This window comes from Pseudorasbora parva, chromosome 9 (assembly GCF_024679245.1).
Source record: "Pseudorasbora parva isolate DD20220531a chromosome 9, ASM2467924v1, whole genome shotgun sequence".
Taxonomy (NCBI): Eukaryota; Metazoa; Chordata; class Actinopteri; order Cypriniformes; family Gobionidae; genus Pseudorasbora; species Pseudorasbora parva.
In genome coordinates, this window is record NC_090180.1 from 28301651 (window position 1) to 28326067 (window position 24417).

Sequence of the window (24417 nt, forward strand, 5' to 3'; positions counted from 1 at the left end):
CGGTGGGATATGGGGTAAAATTAGGAACAGGTTTCATGGTGCAAGGAAAGGGACAACGTGAGAAAAATAAACCATATTTAAAACTGTATAAAGTAAAATATCTAGCCTTCCATAATCAACTTACACAGAAAGTGTAATGCCTCTCGCAGTTCAAAAATCTTACGTTACGTCCGACGTCATAAGTCACGTCAGTTACGCTTTTTTTTGTAAGTTGAATATGGAAGGCAGCCCGTCGGAAACTAGATATTTGACTTTATAACATGTTAAATATGGATATTTCTTTTACACAAACCCATCGGATCACTTCAGAAGGCCTTTACTAACCCCCAGAATCATGCAGATTATTTTTAAATGGATGGATGCATTTGAGCTCCCATTCACTGCCATTATAAAGCTTGGAAGAGCCAGGACATTTTTTAATATAACTCCCATTGTATTTGTCTGTAGGAAGAATGTCATATACAACTAGGATGAGGGTGAGTAATTCGTAGGGTGATTTTAATTTTTGTGTGAACTATCCCTTCGATATAATTATTGGCCTAATAACCTTGCAAATTTTCCCAAAGTTCATGAAAATCAGTTCATGTGTTGTCACTGTGGCTATATGATGCCATTCCAAACATGACCCTACAGCTAGTCTTTAAAACTTCAGCAGCAGTGAACAAGCATGAATTCACAATGATCCTTCATGTTTATGTTCCCATGGATCCTTAGTCTCTCTCTCTCTCTCTCTCTCTCTCTCTCTCTCTCTCTCTCTCTCTCTCTCTCTCTCTCTCTCTCTCTCTCTCTCTCTCTCTCTCTCTCTCTCTCTCTCTCTCTCTCTCCGGTTATAAACATGGCAGCGTTCTCTGCTCCCACGGATGCACATGACATGGCCACAAAACCATTGTGAGCCGCTCTTGTCGTTTGGACGCCGCTCTTGTTCCGGTCTGTTCATTATCATTCAAATGAAAGGCTGAATGCTGTGTTGGTGCAGTGGAGGGTGAAGAGAGAGGGGCGGCTCATGGGTTCTGGATATTTAGATGCTGTTCACCCGGCCTGTTCTTGGCTCGCGCTCCCTTTACCGTCTCACGCCAACGTCCATTGGCCCGTCGGCCAACAGTGGGCTGCAGGAAGCGCTTTCATTCATGCCGCTGAGAAAAACAGGGCTGTGAGGAATACGGATGGGGGAAGGAAAGGGCTGTGGGATTTGTTGGGCAGAGAAGGAGGGAATCTTAGCAACTGTTGGAGCTGTTGTCCTAGGGTTAAGAGCTGATTTAATATGAGCTGAAGACAGATGCAGACATTTACAGTGTTGCTTTAACCCTATAAATTCTACTGTGTTGTTTAAAAAGGCCTCTAAATGATCAGCATGATCAAAACGTTGCTGAAAAACCTGTTGCACACAATCTGCTTCATGCTTTCTATTGTCTGATTTATATATTATATTAATTATATTATTGGGAACTTTTTATGTAAGTAGTCTGCTATACTGTTTGTAACAAAGAGCTCTTTTTTAAAGAAATATTTGGTTTAAAGTTTCAGTGAACTGTTCCATTTAAAAATAATTACAAAAACAAAACAAAAACTATTTTATTTGGAAGCTTTTTGAAAAAGCTAAATTTTAATGTCTTGCTATTGCTTGGCACCATATTTGATTCTGCTGGAAAAAAAGTTTTTTTTTTGGAGAATTTTTGCATAATAGAACATTTAAGTGTACCGGCAATGGAAAAGATATTATCATGGATAATGATAAAGATCATCTCTGCAGTTTCTTTCTGGTGAGCCTGAAGTGAAGGTTTGCATTGGTCTGTTATCTTGGCAGATGTTGGCTAGATTAAAGCTGCTACCCTCGTGTGATGAGGATTAATGGCCGGTCACCTGATAAGACCTATCAATCATCACTCTGCTGCAGTCGATAGAACGTACAGTGTTTCTGCAGTGTCTTCCAGTGTTGTTATCATTCCTGGCATTGCTGCAGAGGCGTCCGGAAGCACGTTCCCTCCCCCGTCTGCAGGCATGTGAAGTATGTACTCAGACTCTTAGGGAATGTCAGGCATGTACGGCTCAATGCAGCTGGAGGAGGAGACGTGCTCAGTCTGAAGTGTGTAATACTATATAAACATTGTGGAGCTGTTGCCCCAGTCAGAGTAACTTTATATCCTGCAGATCTGTCAAAAAATTACATCTGACATGTTGCATGATCATGAATAATTTGATAAATGGCTTATGGCTATATTCTCTTATGTTGCGGATACAATGATGTGGATGATGGTTCTTGAGCTTGAAGTTTATGATATTTGGTCATAAGGTGCTGTTTTATGAGCCCAAGAAAGAACAGGAAACAATTGTATTTCATTGAGTTGAATGTTCTCAAAGTCATTTAGTACTTTCTTTGTGATATGACAGATTTTTGTCAAACTGTAAGACAACTTTGTTAGATAAACATATAATATCGAAAGACTCAGAAACGGAAATAAAAATTAATGAAATATGAAACCAAAGAAATTTGATCAGGAACGTAAACCAAATCTAAATCAAGTTTAATCTGAACAGAAACGCTTATTTAAAATGACCATTTACCGGTTAATAAGGTTATTTTATTGTTCTGTTTAATATTTTAACTTGGAAGTCAACCAATCATGAATTCAAATAGTGAGGTCTATGTGAAAATGCCTGCACTAAGTCTCTGGCACTAGCTTTTGGATCTCAGGAGTTTTTCTGACGATGTGACCAATCTTTAAATTATTATGAAAATGACAATGAAATGACTGGTAAGATCCAGTGTGGTGTGTTTGAAATGTGCAAGTTAGTGTAACTGCTGCTATTCAGGAATAATTTTTAATTTAAAATTTACAATTGTCTTCTTTAAATAATTGACTTATCGGTAAACACCTCCCCTTGAACGCAGATGAGCCAATGACAGGTGAGTATCAGTTGCACACGGACCAGAACTCGGACATCTTTAGGTTTCAGCGCCATAGAGAAACATTGATCCCAAGTTCTCATCAGTTTGGTGTTTATACTACAAAAAGGGTAAAATGATGTGCCTGGGGTATTAACACTGATTCCAGGTATTCTGGTTGTCATACTCTCATTAAGTTACAATTAAAGTTAGTGAGTCCACGCTAACGTACAAACCAAGCGACCTCCCACTTTCTGTTGAAGCCAATACAGAAGTAACGTTAACTGCAATTCATCAACTGGCCACTAGGGACAGGCTCCAGAAGGGAGCAGAATCTCATTGAGCCCCATGTTAAAATTCCCAACTTTACAATAGAAAAAAAATATTTACAGCCTGGTACAAATTGTGGTTTTGGTCTATACGGCTGATTTTGTGCTTTATAACTGTGAGGGGGGGTGATTTTTTTCACCCTGCCTCTTTGCCCATGTTCTGTTATCCTGGCGTGACACGCGGGCAAGATGGCAACGTCCAGCTCATCGGAATCCTATGGGTGACGTCACGGACACTATGTCCATATTTTTTACAGTCTATGGCACAAACCTAAAAACATTATGTACAGTGTAACGAGGTCCAAAACATAAACAAGAGTATACAGGTCTAAATCTCGGTATAATGTATAAAAATAAAATAAAAACATAATTCTTAGCATTGATTTCTTCTCTTAATGCCCCATTCACTGGTGTTCCAGTTAAATAATTTATTCATTTTATTATAACACTGAAGAAAGACATTAAAATACCTAACTTTTTATGTAGCTTCCAATATTTTTTAAAATATATGTCCTTCCTTATAAAGCTGGTGAAGTGTTGCCATCTCCTCTATGTAAGAAATCCTGAGCCGTGTTAACTTGTAGCGCTTAAACCTTTGTGAGTGCATGAATAAATGGAAATATGAATGTGGAGTTCGTGTAAGCAGTGCCGATAACAGTTTTAGTATTGGTGATAAAACAGAACACCCTTAAGCTCTCATTCTGTTTCTGTATTTGTCTGTGCATCATTAGGGAACTATTGTTCACACATTGTCACATTCTAAACACGATTCATAGTGCACAACACATGCTCAGCATGCCACACCTAGAGCAGACAGCAATTCAGTTAAGACATGCGCTTAGTTATGTGCATCCTGTCACCGTTTAAACTGCTGTCAATCGTCTTGTCACAGTTAAAATCCTCTACATTCCTCTAAAAAACAATGAATGTTGATCTGCCATTCGTTGGTCTTTCATGTGGAGACTCTCCTTGTGTGATTGAAACTGATTTCAATTTTAAAACCTTTAAACTTAAAGCCTTCAAACTTCAAGTTTCTGAAACTTCTTTCAACCTATTGCCTGGCTTTATCAATCCATCATCAGCATTTGGTTTGACAAACTTTTTAAAATCTAGTTCTTGATTGTTTTGTGCAGTATTATTTGCCATGTGTTTAATTAGTACCTCTCTGGCACTGTCTCTTCACCAACGCACACTCACTCGGTCTGTTACGCAACTGTGTCTCCTGACAAACAGCTCAATCCACTCAGGCACAAGTGTGTGTATGTGTTTGTGTGTGTGTCATGTACACACACTGTGTCATTCTGCTTTTTAACACTCTCACACATCTCATTTTCTGCACACACAAGGAGTTTTTTTACGCTTTGCAGTGCGTTTATGTGTGTTCACAACTCTCTATTCCTAATGTGCGTGCACTAACTTTTAAATGCAGAGGGCAAATTCTGAGTATGGGTTACCGTACTTTGGCCTTCACGTCACTTTCACTTTCATATAGCTCCGAGGGGTTAATAGAGGCCTTCTAAAGTGAACTGATGCCTTTTTGTGAGAAAAATATCCATATTTATGATTTTATAAACTGTAATCACTAGTTTCCGGTTACAACCACATGCAGGTCTTGTTCCTGCAGAAGAGTGACCTCTGACCCGACATATGACGTATTGATGAACGTGGAAGCACAGAGGATAGAGCAAAACAAAACACCAGTCACAAATTAGTAGTCTAAAACTATATTTTTTTAAGAGAAATGTGGGAAGAGCTTTAGTTTGTTGACAAGATCTATTTTAAATGGTGTCAGGGAAGCACATACAGTGAGGAAAATAAGTATTTGAACACCCTGCTATTTTGCAAGTTCTCCCACGAAATCATGGAGGGGTCTGAAATTGTCATCATAGGTGCATGTCCACTGTGAGCGACATAATCTAAAAAAAGAAATCCAGAAATCACAATGTAAAATTTTTTTAAACTATTTATTTGTATGATACAGCTACAAATAAGTATTTGACCACCTCAGAAAATCAATGTTATTACTTGGTATAGTAGCCTTTGTTTGCACACTGCAGGAGGGATTTTGGCCCACTCCTCCACACAGATCTTCTCTAGATCAGTCAGGTTTCTGGCCTGTCGCTGAGAAACAGGGAGTTTGAGCTCCCTCCAAAGATTCTGTATTGGGTTTAGGTCTGGAGACTGGCTAGGCCACGCCAGAACCTTGATATGCTTCTTACAGAGCCACTCATTGGTTATCCTGGCTGTGTGCTTGGGGTCATTGTCATGTTGAAAGACCCAGCTTCGACTCATCTTCAACACTCTAACTTAGGGAAGGGGGTTGTTCCCCAAAATCTTGCAATACATGGCCCCGGTCATCCTCTCCCTAATACAGTGCAGTCGCCCTGTCCCATGTGCAGAAAAACACCCCCAAAGCATGATGCTACCACCCCCATGCTTCACAGTAGGGATAGTGTTCTTGGGATGGTACTCATCATTCTTCTTCCTCCAAACATGTCTCGTTTGACCACATGACTTTCTCCCATGACTCCTGTAGATCATCCAAATGGTCATTGGCAAACTTAAGACGGACCTGGAAATGTGCTGGTTTAAGCAGGGGAAACTTCCGTGCCGTGCATGATTTCAAACCATGACGTCTTAATGTATTACCAACAGTAACCTTAAAAGTGGTGGTCCCAGCTCTTTTCAGGTCATTGACCAGCTCCTCCTGTGGTGTTCTGGGCTGATTTCTCACCTTTCTTAGGATCATTGAGACCCCACGAGGTGAGATCTTGCATGGAGCCCCATCCTGAGGGAGATTGACAGTCATGTTTAGCTTCCTTCATTTTCTAATGATTGCTCCAACAGTGGACCTTTTTTTCACCAAGCTGCTTGGCAATATTCCCGTAGCCCCTTCTCGCCTTGCGGAGGGGTACAATTTTGTCTCTAGTGTCTTTGGACAGCTCTTTGATCTTGGCCATGTTAGTAGTTGGATTCTTACTTATTGTATGGGGTGGACAGGTGTCTTTATGCAGCTAATGACCTCAAACAGGTGAATCTAATTTAGGATAATAAATGGAGTGGAGGTGGACATTTTAAAGGCAGACTAACAGGTCTTTGCGGGTCAGAATTCTAGCTGATAGACAGGTGTTAAAATACTTATTTGCAGCTATATCATACAAATAAATAGTTAAAAAAATAAATATATATTGTGATTTCTGGATATATTTTTTTTAGATTGTCTCTCACAGTGGACATGCACCTACGATGACAATTTCAGTCCCCTGCATGATTTCCAAGTGGGAGAACTTGCAAAATAAAAGGGTGTTCAAATACTTATTTTCCTTACTGTAACTACTAAGCGAAAGATGTCTGTTTAGGCTATAATAAAGCAGTTTGTCCCAAAACTTGTCTACTCAAAAACGTACTTTTCTTCACAAAAACAGTACATTTAGGGAATAGTATAAGGTGAATTGCGACACTGCAAAAGACACACTTCAGTTGTAAAATCCCTTCTTTATTTCTCCATGTTTTATTTAAGGGATAATCTATAGCTAGCTGTGCATTAAACTATTTTAATGCATGACGTGGAGACGAAGATCCGCCCACTATGAAGCTCCACTTTGTATGAGTGACGTAGGCCTATGTGGGTGTGCGTTCAAATCAAAACAGAGCATTAATATCGATTCAACGGACTTGTTCATTAAACGATTTTATTGCCACCTTCCTAGCCAATCAGAATCAAGTATTTAGACAGACCTGGTATAAAAATGGATAAGATATCTCTGTGTGTGTGTGTGTGTGTGAGAGAGAGAGAGAGAGAGAGAGAGAGAGAGAGAGAGAGAGAGAGAGAGAGAGAGAGAGAGAGAGAGAGAGAGAGAGAGAGAGAGAGAGAGAGAGAGAGAGAGAGAGAGAGAGAGAGAGAGAGAGAGAGAGAGAGAGAGAGAGAGAGAGAGAGAGAGAGAGAGAGAGTGATCAGCGGTGTGCGCAGTGGGCTTGTGAAGTGGTTGAAGCGTTGCAGTAGAGGCTCAGATGGTGTTTGTGTGCAACTGCTGTATTGAGCATCTGGATCCAGATGAGATTTCAGGAGATTCAGCAGCATCTGTTTGCTGAGCTGTCTGTCTCTCCTCTCTGTGAGAAACTTTAGAGGACACGATGACACCGTCATCCTCTCAGTGTGTCTGTGGGGATCTGAATGCACTGTGTATCATCAATGTACTGTAATTGCAAATGTCCTCATACAGCCATTACGCCTCTAAAGTTGAACCTGCTAACTGTCAGGCATTTTTATTTTATTGCCTTTTTTCCACATCACATTTTTTAGTAAGCATCGATTAAAATTATCGATTTTTCTTTAATGCAAAAAATCATTAGGATATTAGGCAAAGATCATGTTCCATAAAGACATTTTGTAAATTTCTTACTGTAAATATATAAACAAATAATATGTATTGCTAAGGACTTCATTTAGACAACTTTAAAGGCAATTTTCTCAATATTTAGATTGTTTTGCACCCTCAGATTCCAGATTTTCAAATATTTGCCAGGTTAATCAGTTATTAAAATCCACTTATGATGAGTTAGTCACCTTTATCTCTAGATATTTCTGTCAGACATCAGACAAAAACTGGTTGACTGGTTACTAAAATATTTGAAAACTGTGTCGTCGGTAGATGTTGGTGCTGACATAGGAACAATGTCTTTTAACTTGTCAAATATATCTGCTTGATAGTGCTGCTTATCTGAACACAGCTGCTTATCTCTGTTAAATCTTGGCACAGTAATATGAATATGAAGGCACTTTACTGGACCAATCTTGATCTATAACCGCTACGGCACTCACACATCAATCTAGCATTTGCAATGTTAAAATGTACCGATCATCGAACAACCAATCATAAACCCAAACGTGCTCACTGCTTACCAGATTACATTTAGAGTTGCAGTGATGACAGTCTTGTACATTTAAGTCCATCTGCACTTGTTCTTTTACATGGAAAGGAATATCAGACACTATGAGCTGGGAACTGATCTGCATAAAACACCAACAAATATCAAGCGTAGCGTTAGTTCTGGCAGGTCACGTCAGTCAAACTCACATTAACTGACTCTCAGCTGATTCACGTCTACTATAGGAATATGATGTCTATCACAGCATCCATATAAGGCCCATCAGTATTATCAGCAGCTTTATTGCATTGCTCAGGAGCTAATTACCCTCCTCCATCCCCAGCTCCTCCTGTCGTCCAGTCAGGGCTAGACCTCCTTATATTCCTATCAAAACAGACTATTTAAAATTGTTGAACATTAATGATATCTTGAATACATCTAATGAATACATTTATTTGGTTTTTCATTGATTTTCCCTAAAGGGGGATTATCTCTGCGCTCTGTATAGATGGGCAGGGAATTTCTTTGCCAGAACAGAACCATACCGCAAATCCAAAATGTATGCTAATTGTCAATCATGTTTTTCTTTTGTCAATCATCTTTGATGATAGTGTTTCTGACATAAATCATTAAATGCTTCCATTGTTCAGAGCAAGTAGAAGATCTGACTTTACCTATGAAGGTGGCACATTTTTCATATTTGAGCCACATTCAGCTGCAGTGAGAGGACGTCACGTCTTTATGATGCTGTATAACACACATGCCATGCGTGTATTCAACAGCGTACGTTATGATAGGAAGCAGTAAATCCTCTGGACAGACGACCTTATCACTCTGAACATCTGGATCTTTCTGAAGTGAGTCACGAATTAGGAGGAGTTTCATTAGTCCTCTGTTGGTGGGATGTCCTTTGACTCTGAGTTTGAAGCATAGCTGAGATTGAGAACATGATGAAGCAGCATTTACTGCTGATCACGGAGCTGCTTTTCTCACTAACACGCTGTCCATATATTGTGTAATTAAAAGTCGATATAATCGCTCTAAGCCAAAAGATTTCGATTTAATTTCGATTAATTGTGGAGCCCTAGCGTAAATGCAGCATAAGCTTGTTTTCTTGCCGAGGTCAAGTTTTTCACTTAAAGGGGGCAGTCTGCTAGCCTAGAAATCTAGACGCACCCTAGCGGCAGCAAATCTAATCTTCCGCGAGTGTCGTCTAGCAACTCTCAATACAGTTCTGAGCTGTAAAAAACAAACTCGGGTCAGGTCAATCACATCATGTATAGAGTTGGTGGGCGGGGCCTAACATAATGACGGCTGAGTTGCTTGCTACTAGTAAACACAGAAGCTGTTGAAGAGCGGCCTTTCGACTCAGCTTTGACCGCGACTCTGGAAGACTTGGAGTTAAGCTTTTCTCTGAGAAAAGAACAAAGAACGGCACTGAAGTCATTCTTACAAAGGCATGATGTGTTTGGAGTTTTGCCGACCGGATAGAGCAAATGTTTAATCTATCAACTAGCTCCGCTTCACGTTGCTCAGGTTGGTTGTAGCTCTATCCTATCCTATATCCTAGTGCAGAGGGAGTTTGAAAGACAACCGTTTATCCCGCCTCTTGGATTGAGCCCTGTCAATGGTGAGTTTCCAGACCAAACATCTTGATGTGGGTCTGGCTTGTCAGGCTAGCGGTCTGCACTTTTCCTTCCATTAACTTCCATTTAAACGCATTCAATCTGTCAGACTAGAAATGCAAGCTTATGTGAAAAGTTTCGCATTTCGCTGCATTCTAAAGTTCAAACTTGGTGAACCCTGAGCTGCGACTTAGCATCACGTGATGACATGTGACCAGTAGAAGATCGATACGTCACGCTGTGACCTTAGCTGAGGTTGATTAAAATGCCAATTTTTTTGCAGTAAAGTTGAATAGATTGTAATTTTTTTTTTTTTTTTTGGTCGTAACCTATACTATTTGTTATGTGCATTTTTGTAAAGCATGATTCATGAACATGCAGAGCATGTTGCAGTGCCCAAGAGATTTTGCATACTTAAAGTCTAGTGTGACCACATCATTTTTGGTTTGTTTTCTGCCAAACCTTACCAAATGCCTTTAGAACACTTGGAATATACAGAACGAGTTGCATTATATAACGACATGTTTGCATCCTTTTTTAAAACTTACCTTGAATAAGGTCACAGTCACCATTCATTGTCAGTGGGCATGACTTTTTTTATTTCTTCTTTTGTGTTATAGGAAATAAGGCTTTTGAACAACATTTTATTTTGTGTCAACTACAGTCACAGAAACATTAGCAAAGAGAAGCCATTGTTTGCTAATAATTGTGCTGTATGACTGTTTCACAGGGGTATTCGTCATTGGTTCGAAACCACGAGTAGCACAGCTCATTCATTCTTATATCAGTAGTTGACTATAGTCTGCTACATTGTTTTTAAAGCTGTGTGAACATTTATTTGATTCTTAAATTGGCTGATAATGTTGGTTACTGTTTAACAACAGTTTCGTCCTTCTCTCTTTCCTCATCCTACACTTAATTTAAGTGATGTTGATTTTTTGGTATAACACTCTAGTTTAGGGTCTAATTCTAACTATGAATTAATTGTTTATTAGCATGCATATTACTTGATTGTTGACTGTCTGTTAGTACTTATAAACCACATATTAATACCTTATTCTGCATGACCACTACATCCCTTAATCCTACCCAATACCTAAATTTAAAGGGGTTGTTGCATGCGATTTCCCTTTTTTAACTTTAGTTAGTGTGTAATGTCGCTGCTTGAGCATAAACAGTATCTGCAAAGTTACAGCGCTGAAAGTTCAATGCATACGGAGATATTGTCTTTTAAAGTTGTGGCAGTTTACTGCCTACAAAAAACGTCCGGTTTGGACTACATCAAGCTTCAACAAACCCTTGCTAGTCAGCACAGATGCGACTTCTGCCCGTAATGGTAAGGGGCGTGCCATTTCCGGACAACCTGTGCTTGGCACTTCAGCCAATAAAAATACATGAAACTACATTTGGCCATCTAACCAATCTAAGACCATTGAGTTTTTCGGAGGGATGGGCTTCATAGAAGCAGGAAGCAAACGAGCCGTTCAAAGGACAGTGGAAACAAGGGTGTGGTATAAAGGTAAAATATAAGAAAAATATGGCGATTAAAAAAAAAAAAGTATTGAGAATGAGGACATACATCATGGTAGCTTGCTGTCACGTGACAAATTGGGTGGTTGCCAGGGGCAACACTGTAAGAGCGATACAGAGATCGGAGCAGGAAAGACGGCTCGAGGAATTATCACGTCGTTTAAACAGAGAAATTTTAAAATGGAAAATAAAAAGAATTGGAGGTTAACTACAGGGAGAAATTGCTACCAGCGCCAGGCAGAGGTATTTAGAGGAGCTGGATGATATCAAAAATGTCAATCCATACGAGCTGCCTGCAGCAGAATGGAACAGAGACCTAACGTTAGACACTTTAACTTACTACCTTGCAAGTTCCTGAAATGTTTCTATATATTTTTTGTGCATTTTTGTGCAAGAAATATATCTCCCCACTATCCTACAACAGTCTAGTGCTCGTCCTCTCATTAACAGTGTTTTCTTATACTGACCATATTTTATACCTGATGACAAGTTTACATTTCTAAATGAATTTAACTAATAAAAAGTGCTTTTAGTCCAGTCTTATGTAGACTAAATGCTCAGTACGTACATGTAACGTTAGAGGAAAATGACAGTCAACTAGTTACTTAGAATACAATTATTGACTAGGGGTGTCCATGGTTAACCGATTGACCGATTAACCGTTAAAAATTGCGTAACCGAGTGAAACATTTTGCTCGGTTAAGTGGCGTCAATGACGTGCCTTGAATTTAGTTGTAATATATGTTTGCACCCCTATAGACCGCCAGAGCGCTCCCAGACATTTGTAATATCCACAAGAAGAAGTCATGACCAGCTTTCTAAGCAGGCAAAGAAAGCGTGGGAGCACTTTAAAAATGAGAGTGACGGGGCAAAATGCAAGTATTGCAATGCAGTGCTTACCGCATTTTTCAGGCTATAAGTTGCTCCGGAGTATGAGTCGCATCAGTCAAAATATGCGTCATGAAGAGGAAAATAACAAACATCGCACTGGACTATAAGTCGCATTAGGGCAGAAGCAGAGTGCGAGCCGCGTGCGCTGTGCATAACGGACCAGAAGAAAGAAAGTTTGAAGTGAGAAACTTGTGAATGACTAGAGAAAAGCAGACGTTACTTTAACTGTAATGAAGTAAACAAAAAAGCTAATCACGGACTGAAAGCAAGATGGCCAGAGCTGAAGGGACGAGTCCACAGATGCTTGAACTCTCTGCCGGGAGAGGCTCAGCGAGTCAAACGCTGTCTGTGTGAATCATTCTCGGCTGCATATTTTACTAACGTTACATGCTCTAATCGTGCAGGCGCCCTCGCGGCCACTCGCATTGCTCGTGAACTGGAGCGCATCTCATCCTAATTTAACGAAACTCAGCGTACGCCTCGCAGACATGAAATAGATCTTAAGAAACTTGAAATGTCTTTTAACAATTTAAAACGAAAAGAAATAGGCTACTCTCTGATTATGTAATCCATGATGTGCATTTCTCTCTATAGGCGCGTTCACTACGGAGATGGTGGTCGTCAAATTAATAAGCTAAAAATAACCCTGACGCACACTATGGTTAACCGAGTATTAACAGCTAAGGGCCTCGGTTAACGGTTAATGAAAAACTTGAAAACGTGCAGCCCTATTATTGACAATGAAAAATGACAATAGTTTTCAAAATGTTTAATACAATTAAATAAAGGATCGTGTTCATCCGATGTCAACACACTCCAGCATCGCGGCACTAGTAAGACAATGACTGACACCCTGTGGTGAAATAATGGCGTATGTTTACCAGCAGCTACTTTCTCAGATCGGCTGGGGTGGATTAAAACTTCATGTTTTCATGAAGAATCAGCAGAATATCTCTTCTCCAGTCTCTGTCCGAATCCAATACCTGATGGACCATCCTCCCAAAATGGCGGAAGGGGGCGGGGCGCCGTGTCGTGATGACATCTCCTCATTCTCAATTAAGACAGGTTATACTGCCCCCCATAAACACAACCAAGCCTAGAAAAAAAACACGCAACCACTCCTTTGACAAGCACCTTACTAACTGTTAATAAGCAGTAATTGGCAGTTAGTAAAATGTCTACCTAGACATAATAAAATATTACCTATTTTTTTATTTTAAAGAAGAAGCGGCATTAAAATTAAAAATAGCATAAAAGGAAAGGGAAGGGGGGGGCAAGTACAGAGGCAAACAAAGGAAGCATCAGTCTGTATGAAAGATAAGGTCATGATTCTCAAGGAACGTGTTCTTACTATTATGAGTTTAAGAGACTTGAGTTGATGTGACATGGCATTTTCACTGTAACACAAAGAGAAAAATGAATATAATTAGTATTGTCATAATTTAAACTGCAGTAAATGGTTAAACATTTATTTGTCTTACATGGACCTATTGGTACAATTTGATTTATTTATTTAGCCAAAACTTTAAATTGTCCTATGTTGTGACTGTCTCAAGCATGGTCCAATAAATGATAACTTTTATAAGTTAAAAAAAAAAGCATAAAAATGTTAATAAATACCATAGGCATAATCTTACAAGTGTCTGTTTTAGGAAATGGCAATCATTTTTTTTATCCATATTTTTCTGAAAGCGCAGGAACTTGATACATTTTGTCACTCCAGTGGGACATCATATCCTGATTTTAAATCGGGCAGTTTCTCTGACAAGTGTAATTAGTTGAAGGACCTCATTCAATTTGTCCATTTGACACACCACGTTAAAAACTGGCCGACCAATAAGATCTGTGCTTTTGTTCATGTGCCTGGAGCTGCTGAAGTTAAATTGATACGATGAAGTAGTAGTAAGTAGACAAAGAAGAGCATGAGCTGCTAATCCCTGTTACTGTGTCACCGCTGCTTGCCAGTTAGCAAAAAGTTTGTGAATGGTTTTGGCAAGCACGTAAATACTGTCTCTTCTTCTGTGTGACAAGGGAGTGTCAGATGCGAAAAGTGCCGCAGCACCACCTTGTGTACTGGGTGCACCATCTACTGAATGTGCACGTTTACTTGGCGCATCGCCAGTAGGGCTGTCAAAACTGCTCAAAAATGACGTTCAAATATTCCCTCTAAAAAAACCACGAATATTCGAACTATTCGAACATCTGGTTGTTCATTTTGTGAATGACACGCATTAGGTCAAGAACAGGACAAATAATACAAAGAGACATAACTACTTGTATAGGTAGTCTATTTAGGTTTAAACATATTTGATAACGTATTACTTACACAAAAACAAGTAATTCAACTAGATGAAGCTGTTCTCTGCGGGTACATGAGCGATGAACGGTGCTGACGGTCTGGAGCTCACATCATAATAGCCAAGGCGGCATTTCCCGATAACGTTGTCTCAGCGTGCTACGAAGACTAAAGGTATAACTTAACTGAAGGTATACCATTTCTAGGTGTGTTCCCCGAACTATACCTTAGTAGGTCGCTTAAGGTATAACTTCTTAAGTGCGACGTTAGCGGGTTCTGTCCGTGCCGGCGGTGCTGAATTGGCTTATATCGGCTTATATCGATGGCTCAAGAATCGATTATTTACTCTATTCAGGGGCTGTTTCACTGCGTTATGTGAAAAAGTATGTTCTTTATAAAAGAAGCACTTCAGAAATAGTTGAAATTTCATTTATCATTCAAAATTGCACCTACATTTTACATAATACTGAAATGAGTGCACGAACCAGCAATCTCATGCTCAACCGCATCATGAGCACGCGTCATTTAAATTATTACAATATATTTTCCATAGTGTCTTGATTTACTCCACAACCAGGGATGATTGCCCATGCAGCAGCTGCATAACATCATTGTGTAAATGACTAATTTATATTATTAGATGGCCTAGTAAATAAAAACGCAACACGCAAAACATATAATCAGCTGCTACTATCTGCGGAGAAAAAATAAAGAAAGAGGAGAGCCGTCAGCAGCTGATTTCAAGGCTAAGGGGGTAGCTGAATTCGTCCAGTTTGTCTCAAAAAAGTTGGTCCAACAAGATCTAAAAGCTACTGAATTTGCTTTCGTGGTAGGCGAAATGTATTTTTAATAGCAGCTTCTGACATGGTAGCCAGGGGACAAAACCCTGACGAAGAGCGCTCGCAATATTCTTCCCGGTGTGTACTGGCGAACGAGAAAACAACGGAAAAAGCTGTCTGCGCACCAGGTGCATGGTGCCAAAGGGTCTTTAAATGAGTCATGGGTGTGTTTTGAGCATAACATGCAGTAAACCAATCATAGGGCCCTATAAAATCCGTTTTATTTTTTTCCCAAATTCATTTTTTTCCATTTTAATTTTTGCAAATTACGTTTTAATTTTTGCACATTCCCTTTATTCCGTTTTAATTTTTGCAAATTCCCTTCTTTCCGTAAATGTTTTTGGGAATTCAGGTTTTTTTTTTTACCCTTTACTGGTATTTTGGTGAAAAAAGAGTGTGCTTTTAATGTTAATATAATAGAACATAAAACTAAAAATAGGAATGACCTTAAATTTATTGAGGTAACAAACATCACATTTACTTTTCAAGACAAATGCTGAATGATGCAACATAACACTGCACTTCAAGTACTTCAAATATTAATAGTTATTAGCTTTAAACTTTCTGGTAAAATACATTATATTAGTTTATATAAGTTAAAATGAAAGTGCCCCATTAGCTTTTTCTTTCAAGTAAAAAATTAACAAAAAAGAACAAAAAAAATACATAAGATTCATCTTTTACATACACTGTAAACCCCAACAAGTTACGGTAACTCAAACCATTTGAGGAAACCGATTGCTTCAAACCAATTAAGTTTTAAAACCATTAAGTATGAGTACTGAAAACTCATATACATTGAGTTAAATTAACTCATATTTTAGTGTTGTTTAAGTGTTAAAACTTATATTTTAGTGTTGTGTTGATCAATTATTAAGAGTAAACTGAACTTAAAGATTTTAAGTTAATTTTATTAATTCAGTTTGAATTCAGGTAACAAATCTAACTAAGTCTTAACAACTACATGGTTACTTAAATGGTTTTAGGAAACAGATTGCGGCAAATGGTTTAAGTTCATCAAACTCAAAGTGATTAAGTTACATAAGACTAAGCACAAGCTAACATTGGTACAAAATGAAGACAGAACAGGAGGGTATTTTTAAGTAATTTATTGAAATATAACATTTACATCATAAATACAGTATGCCATATGTTCACAAATATAACTAGACAAAAAATATTAGACTTTTTCACCAAATAAAACAGCACAAACATGTTTAAAAAAGTCATAACATTTAAATAACCAAACATATAAAATAAAAAAATTATGTAAAAAGGTACGTTTCCTCAAAAAGCAAAAGCACTGTATGATCTTTAATGTACTCTAAGTGTATTGCACTGACCGAAGACTTGGCAGACATCACCACCTCATCTTTAAAGACAATCAAAGCATCCAGTGGGTTTAAAGGTAACGTTCCCTCTTCCTCCTCGACAGTAAGGATGGTGACTGTTGGCTTCTGCACCTGGTCAAGCTCCTTTTTCTATATGCATTGGAAAAAAAGTTTGTATGTCACCACATATAAAAATAACCCTTGTCAGGGCAGACACCATATTTCAATTTTCATAAATAAAAAAAACGTTGTTATAAGGAACGGATTATTGTTGATTTAATTGGGCGTGTGCTTATTTAAAACCCTGTAGTTCAATTTTGTAAAGATGTTAAGTTGTTTGTCAGCAAGGTTTAATTGGGGGAAAAACATTTTCAGGGGTGTATCAGCCGAATGTTCTAGACCTTGAATTGAATGACGAATTGAATTGAATTGAATTCAAGCGATAATGCACACATTGCAAAACATTTGTTTTTCATGTCAGTATGTCATAAATAGAAAGAGGCAACAGTTTACTGTCAAAGATTTGTCGCTCACATCACGCCGCATCCAGTGTAGACAACATAACGGACTATAAGGGGCTCTTTTGTCCTGTCGCGCTGCTCACATCCGGTGTAGACAAGGTGAAACAAGACAGATTTGATTAACAAATTTTAAATGGATAATGGCAAGACATCCTTGGTGTAAATTACGTTCTTCTTTCAGATTAATATAATCAGAGCGGTATTAATAAATGTCCTGGTTAATCCAAGCATTATAATGGCAGTAAATGGCTGTCCAAAATTTGAAGCCAAAAAAGTGCATCTATTCATTATAAAAGTAATCCACATGACTCTGGAGGGTTAATAAAGTACTTCCGAAGTGAATCGATGGGTTTATATAAGAAAAATATCCATATTTAACTCGTTATAAAATAAGAAAATAACTAGTTTCCGGCGCAACGATGACGTCGGAAATAGCGTAAAAAAGCATAACAGCCACGGCGTTGACGGCAGACGCAGCGTAAAAAACATAAATGATGTGACGATGATGTCGGGCGTTGCACAAGCGTTTTGAATCACGAGAGGATATTTTTCTTACACAAACCCATCGATTTAATTCAGAAGGCCTTTATTATTCCCCCGGAGCCGTGTGGAGCACTTTTAAAATGGATGGGTGCACTTTTTTGGGCTACAAATTTTGGGCTGCCATTCACTGCCATTATAAAGCTTGGACGAGCCAGGACACGTATTAATATAACTCTGATTGTATTCGTCTGAAAGAAGAATGTCATTTACACCAAGGAGGACTTGAGGGGGGGAGTAAATCAGGGTGAACGATTCCTTTAAGCTTGAGCTGAGATTGGTTTATTATGTGTCAAATAAGCTTTTGCTGTGCTCAATGTATATGCTAATGAAAGCCTAAATTAAACGTTTTGAAGACTAGATTTTCAATGGACAGATTAATAAAATTCTTATGTGTTTGGAACAATATGAGGGTTGGTAATTTATGAATCATGACTGAATTTGTATTGGCAAGTGGACTATACATTTAAGACAACTTGAATGATCAACTATCAGTCACTGTAACCACACCATGCATTTATGCTGGTGGCAGCTGAAAGGTTAACATGTTGCTAAATAAATGTAATGTAGTTTTGACATGTGTCCTACCTTGTGTCTTGAAAACATCTCCTGACTCTTCCTTTTAAATAGTAACAGACCTGCCAGGATCGTAGTTTTTTTTATGATTCATGACAAGACTTCTTTCAACCACTGCAAATCTAGCATTGCCAATTACCTTACACCTTTACAAACCCAAGGCAACTTCAGGATAACTGCCAGTGAAAATATAACACACGAAATGTTTCTGTTTATATTAGGAAAGCCGACTATAACAACAACTTTCAAGACTTGACCAGTATTCTCCTGAAGCAATACAACATGACTTTGAATAATAGACAGACTGGACTTTGGACTTTAAGCCTTTTAAAAAAATCATATTGCTTCAGAAGACTTACAAGTTGTGCTAAAAGACATTTATGGTCATAATTACGTTTGCAAAAATAGCAATTCATTCAAAAATTTAAATTGAAGAACAAACTTATATTTGTATGAACATTATGTAACTGTTCATAACGTTATCATTTGCATTTTGCACAGTAACGTTACAAAATTCCATTGATTTGTTCAATGTTAATTCTAACTTACTTACTCATAGAATTGTAGCCACGTTGCTGCCATTGCACCTTCGTCTTTGCTCTGAAAAGATTTAAAAGCATGGCAACAATGTGTTAGTGTGAGTTTCAAATGAGAAAACGTCATGAGAAACAAATAACAGTTTAAAATTTTATCTAACGTTAGCAAAACAGGATCTAAAATGCTCCTCAAGTCACTTTGTTCACCCCGGAGCTTCAGCTGCTTTAGTCAAATTAACTAGCATCACATATGATAGAGGAAACTCGAATTCGATTAACAATTTAAAACGGTTGTAATATAAGGAATGCGTGAGTTTGCATTAACGTTACCTTTTGCTTTAACGTAAGTTAGTTAACGTCACTGTAGCACGAGACGAGAGACATGGAAAGATGGCCAACTGTCTCAAAAGCCAGCGTTTATCTGTCCGACTGTGAGAAAGCCCAAACATATATTTTTTAATTCCCCGCTGACAAACTGCAGTGTAAAACAGCATAATTAATAGGGCTGTAACGATATGCGATATGAAATCGAAATCGCAATACGCAGGTCCACGAACCTGTATCGCGATATGAGGAGGCAGAATCGCGACACACCCCTTCCAACTCCCAGAATTATCCTTCCTGTCCAGGTCCAACTTTTAAGTCAGCATGGCGTTTTCTCTTTCTTTGCACACCAGAAGCGTGTCTGACTCGGGGCTTCTGTTGGTATTGATGTACAGGAGGCCCTATACCTAATGGTAATATATATTGCCTATTGGTACCGCAAAGAAAATGTCGGCAGTAGCCTATTGACCATACAGATATATGGTATTGACGGCAAAATAGGCTACAGAATACTGTACAGAATAAAACAGTTTTGTCCCCCCATATCGAGGTTTGTATCGTACCGTGGGTCAAAAATCGTGATACGAACCGAATCGCGGGTTAGGTGTATCGTTACTGCCCTAATAATTAACTCCAAACGTGTACATTACCGTTGATAACACTGGTGCAATAGCGCATTTGCTCCTAATGTTAGATTGTTTGCTGGCTAACTTTACACACAACATTACTGAGCTGGTTAATCTTCGGATAAACATAAAAGAGTTACGAAAATAACACTGAAAACGTTCAAACATGAGCGAAATATGAATAAATAAGTTTGAAACGCTTACCTTTTGTTTTTCTTGACTGTAGCGCGAGCCGTCCTGCTGTGACTGGACTGAAGGAGGGAAAATGGTGCGGTTTTTGTTACCTCGGAAACTCACTGGGATGATACTTTGACATGACTAAATGTAATGACTTTAAAAGAGCTTAATGTAAGACTGTAGGCTTAATATGAGGTAGATTAATGTATATACTATTGTTTATTTATTTATTTTATCAGCTTTTAGTCTTTCCTGTAGCTCAATGAGTAGAGCATGGTGCTAGCAACGCCAAGGTCATGGGTTCGATTCCCAGGGAAAGCAAGACTTGACAAAAATGTAAAATGTGTACCTTGAACACAATGTAAGTCGCTTTGGATAAAAGCGTCTGCCAAATGCATAAATGTAAAATGTAAATGTAGTTATTTAATTGGCCATAGATGTAAAATACTAGATTAAATAAATATCTGTAACTTAAACCATTAGAGTTAAAAAGTTTTAGTAACTTATTTAGATTGAGGTTTGCTTACAATAATACATTTTTGAGTTAACATCACACATATTTGTTAAGTTGAATTAACTTTTTTGGTAACATTAAGTAAAATGAACTTATTTCATTTAGTGAATTTCACTGTTAGGTTTTACAGTGTACAGTACTATTAAGTAAAACATTTAAAGCTGAAAATTAACATGAAAAATTAACATTGAAATCATGTAGTGAATTGTTCTGTGTGTTTAACAATAACCATTAGGCTATGATATCCAGAGCTGTGAAAAATGAAAATAAAATACACGAAAACACAACACTGCCAGAAGTTTTTTCCCCAACTTCAAAGGCCCCTTTAAATGATTAAAACTAGAGGCTTATCTTAACTTTAAGGTTACTTTTATCATGTAAACTACCCATATACAGCATGTTAAATGCATATGTGTTTGGAACAGAGGGGAACACAGTCGCATTTGCTGTGTTAAGAGATATGCTGCCTAATGTGTCTATCATAAATCAAAGCACGAGAATGACCGGGGTCTAGCAGAACATCGGGAAATCTGACAGAATAGACAATATTTGTCTGTATTTGCAATACATAAACCGCAGTTCAGCTGCACGCGGCCAATGCTGCCTGCGCGCGCAGTGTGAAACCGGTGTTATCGTTGAGTTTCTTAACTTTTTCGCTGACGAAAGCAGAGCCATGGAGACCAACTTCGCCGTACTTTCATTGTTTTGAAGGGGGAGCTGAAATGACAGGAGAGGGGTTGTGTCGCGAAGATTTGCTTCCCCCGGTCTGCATTTTCCTCAGACATAGCCTACGTTCTCCTCCCACACAAAACAGAAATTCATTACAAATATGAAAAATTCCGGGAAAGTCTGCGTTAACACTAGATTCCACGTTAATATGCAGATTCCGCGTTAATATGCCAATGCCACGTTATGTCAATTCCGCGATTCCGTGATCGTGGAAATTATAGGGCCCTACAATCAGTCTCATCTCTCATTCCCTTTAAAAGCCACTTGTGCTTGCACCATTTGCAAACCAGCTAGCAGAAAGACTGATCGCTTCTCCAGAGAGGAATCCTTTTATGTTTATTATTTAAAAATGTTTGTGTGCTGCTGCGTGTCTCTGTGTGAAATAAGCAGAGTGTACACATGTTGTGCACCCACCTATAGGCACTTATTACTAACGCACCCTTTAAATAACACAAAAAATACTGCGCTATTGACTTAAGACCAGGTTTTTGTTGGTTTAAAATAGCAACACGCCAACAATGCGCCTGAACACACCTCATTTGCAGACCAGCAACAGGGGCGAACAGATGGGCACGTTTTAACAACGTAACGCTGGATTGAAAATGATAACTGCTTCGGGCTAAAACTAACTTGACTAACAAAATAACACTTGCATTGAGCCTGGTGCTGCATTGTGCCAGGTGTATGATAAGGCCCATTGTCTCATTGAATTGTTCAAATATGTTATACTGCCACTGTGAAAGTGTTACGTTTTGTTGTCCTTTGGTGCAACACCCCAATATTCTTAATTGTTGCAGTCACAATAGGACACATTTCAGTAATCTTTTCAAAAAACAGTGAAAGAATTGACAAAGTTAGTGACCAATTATATTTTCTCAAACAACTTCACACTATATATAATGTGTTTATTTTTTCTTCAAAAGTGGAAAATATATTTCAAATCTAGGTAAAGTTTTGAGAAAAGTTAAATTACAGTTACTGTCAGAAATCTTTCAGTGAAAGATTGTGTTTAGATGTTGTTCATTTAGAGACAAACTGTGTGAAAATATGATCATTTAGGCTGCATTCTTACTGTTTCACTTGCATTCTGAATCGCATTGACTTCAGCTACTGTTTGGTTGAAATTATGCTTCCTCTGATAATAAAATACTTAAATGTCAAGATATATCTAAAACCTTGTCCAAAGAAGTAACATTATGGAGGCATCAGCTATTAGATGCTTTGAAAAATGATGAAAATGGTCAGATTGCGTAATGCAGCTGTGGTGGTGTGCCGAACCTCTCCAGATTGTGTCACTCATAGTCACAAGCCTTTTAAACTCCTGAAAGAAATTATTCAGGAGTTTTTAGCCCCAATATGTCACACAGGCGGTTTCTCCAGTGCATTAGGCCACACGAGCAGAACGTAGCCAAATATAGCCTGGACACACACCCTTTTCTGCTTTGTGCCGGATACCCAGAGGACTGGATCTGCGTAACCACTCAAAACAGGATGAGGTGTGTAAAAACAGAGCCCATGTCAAACATCGGACAGGGTCTATGTCCTTGGAGTTACCCATAGGGCCAGGAGACAAGTTAGGGGGTGTCCCATTTACTATGGCATGGAATGATCCACTGTCAGCGATGCAGAAAAATAATATGAATTCTATAATGTGGAACTCACTTACGGGTCAATCAGGTACCCGCTGATAGGTGCTGCTTTCAAACGCGTCATAAGTTTTTTATTTTTTTATTTATTTATTTTTTATTTTATTTTATTTGCAATAGGGATGCATGATATATCTTCAAACATGTCAGTATCGGTCGATATGTATATGTTAATTTTTTATGTTATTGTTATCTCCCCAAAAATGTAGTTTGGCCATTATATTAAAGCCGATAAATAATGGCGTACTGTTCGTCCATGATGGTTTTGCATTTCTTGAAATGATGTTTGGAAGTGTAAAGTGCAGTGCAAATCTGTCCTATAGGATACATAAAATTATAATGAGAACACGACTGTAAAGAATGTTGGGGATTCATTGTACGCCTGTGTTTTAGAGTGTTGTGGTTACATCTTCATGATGTTACATGAAGATGTAACATCATGAAGTCATGTGGTTACATCTTTTGTTTTGTGCAATTGTAAGTTTTAATATTTTGTGTGTGTTATATATATATATATATATATATATATATATATATATATATATATATATATATATATATATATATATATATATATATATATATATACAATGAGGAAAATAAGTATTTAAACACCCTGCTATTTTGCAAGTTCACTTGGAAATCATGGAGGGGTCTGAAATTGTCATCACAGGTGCATGTCCACTGTGTGAGACATAATCTAAAAAAAAAATCCAGAAATATATTGTTTTTTTAAACTATTTATTTGTATGATACAGTCAGGTTTCTGGCAGATAGTTGTTGTGGTCGATAGAATCGAATGCAGCACTAAGCTCAAGTAACACAGTAACACTAATAGAGATATACAATCATGGTCGGATGATAAGAGCAAATCATTTGTAACTAATGAGAGTCTCAGTACTATGATACAGTCTAAATCCTGACTGGAAATCCTAGCAGATACAATGTCTTTTTAAAAAGGAGCGTAGTTGTGAGTAATATACCTGCCTCTAGTTACCTGTAATGTGTTTCTTTGTTTTTCCTTTTATCACTATCTTTTTAATTGAATTATTTAAAGCAATTTTTATTTAGCTGAACAATTTGAAGACTTAATACTGTTGACTGTAGGCTATTATTTACTTATGATCATTAATAGCATTAAAAATTAACTAATTAAATTGATTTGAAGGTGCAAATAGAGGGCGCCTATTTAAAAAAAAGGTGTAGTTTGATGACGCCAAGTTTAAGTGCAGCATCTTGGGACATGTGGTCTTCACCTTACAGCCGGTGGAAAATAGGACTCAGAAGTCATGGCAGAAATCATGTTCATGAATGCGGTTAACGTTACTGTAGTATGAAGCAGAGCAGGACCGAGTGTTGTGGAGCTGAGCATGGCTGCTGTTGTGATTGTTACACAAACATGCCTCGCTAGCATTGGACTTTTATTATGACGGAACAGGACACAGTCGCCAAACGCTATTTCCGCTTTTCCGTCATAAGATTGAGGTAATGCAGCTCTGGTTATCATATTAGACACATATGAGTGTGTTTAAAATGATGACGTTACTCTGTGTGTTAGCTCGGTGGCTGCTGTGACACTTGTTGCACACTTCTAAGAGAAAAGTGCTTCTACCAAATAAAACCGGAAACCGAGG

General features: G+C 38.2%; 1 protein-coding gene and 1 long non-coding RNA gene across 2 annotated transcripts in view; one reads left to right on the plus strand and one right to left on the minus strand.

Annotated features, from left to right (window-relative positions):
* phlpp1 (PH domain and leucine rich repeat protein phosphatase 1) overlaps positions 1–24417 on the plus strand; it is an 82287-nt gene that overhangs the window by 2573 nt on the left and 55297 nt on the right. The gene's annotated exons all lie outside the window — the stretch shown is intronic.
* On the minus strand, positions 16471–19198 carry LOC137088822 (uncharacterized). The gene is made up of 4 exons (XR_010907573.1): positions 19098–19198; positions 18785–18831; positions 18244–18293; positions 16471–16744 (listed from the first exon to the last, which is right to left on the minus strand). It is a non-coding gene; the product is annotated as an uncharacterized lncRNA (long non-coding RNA).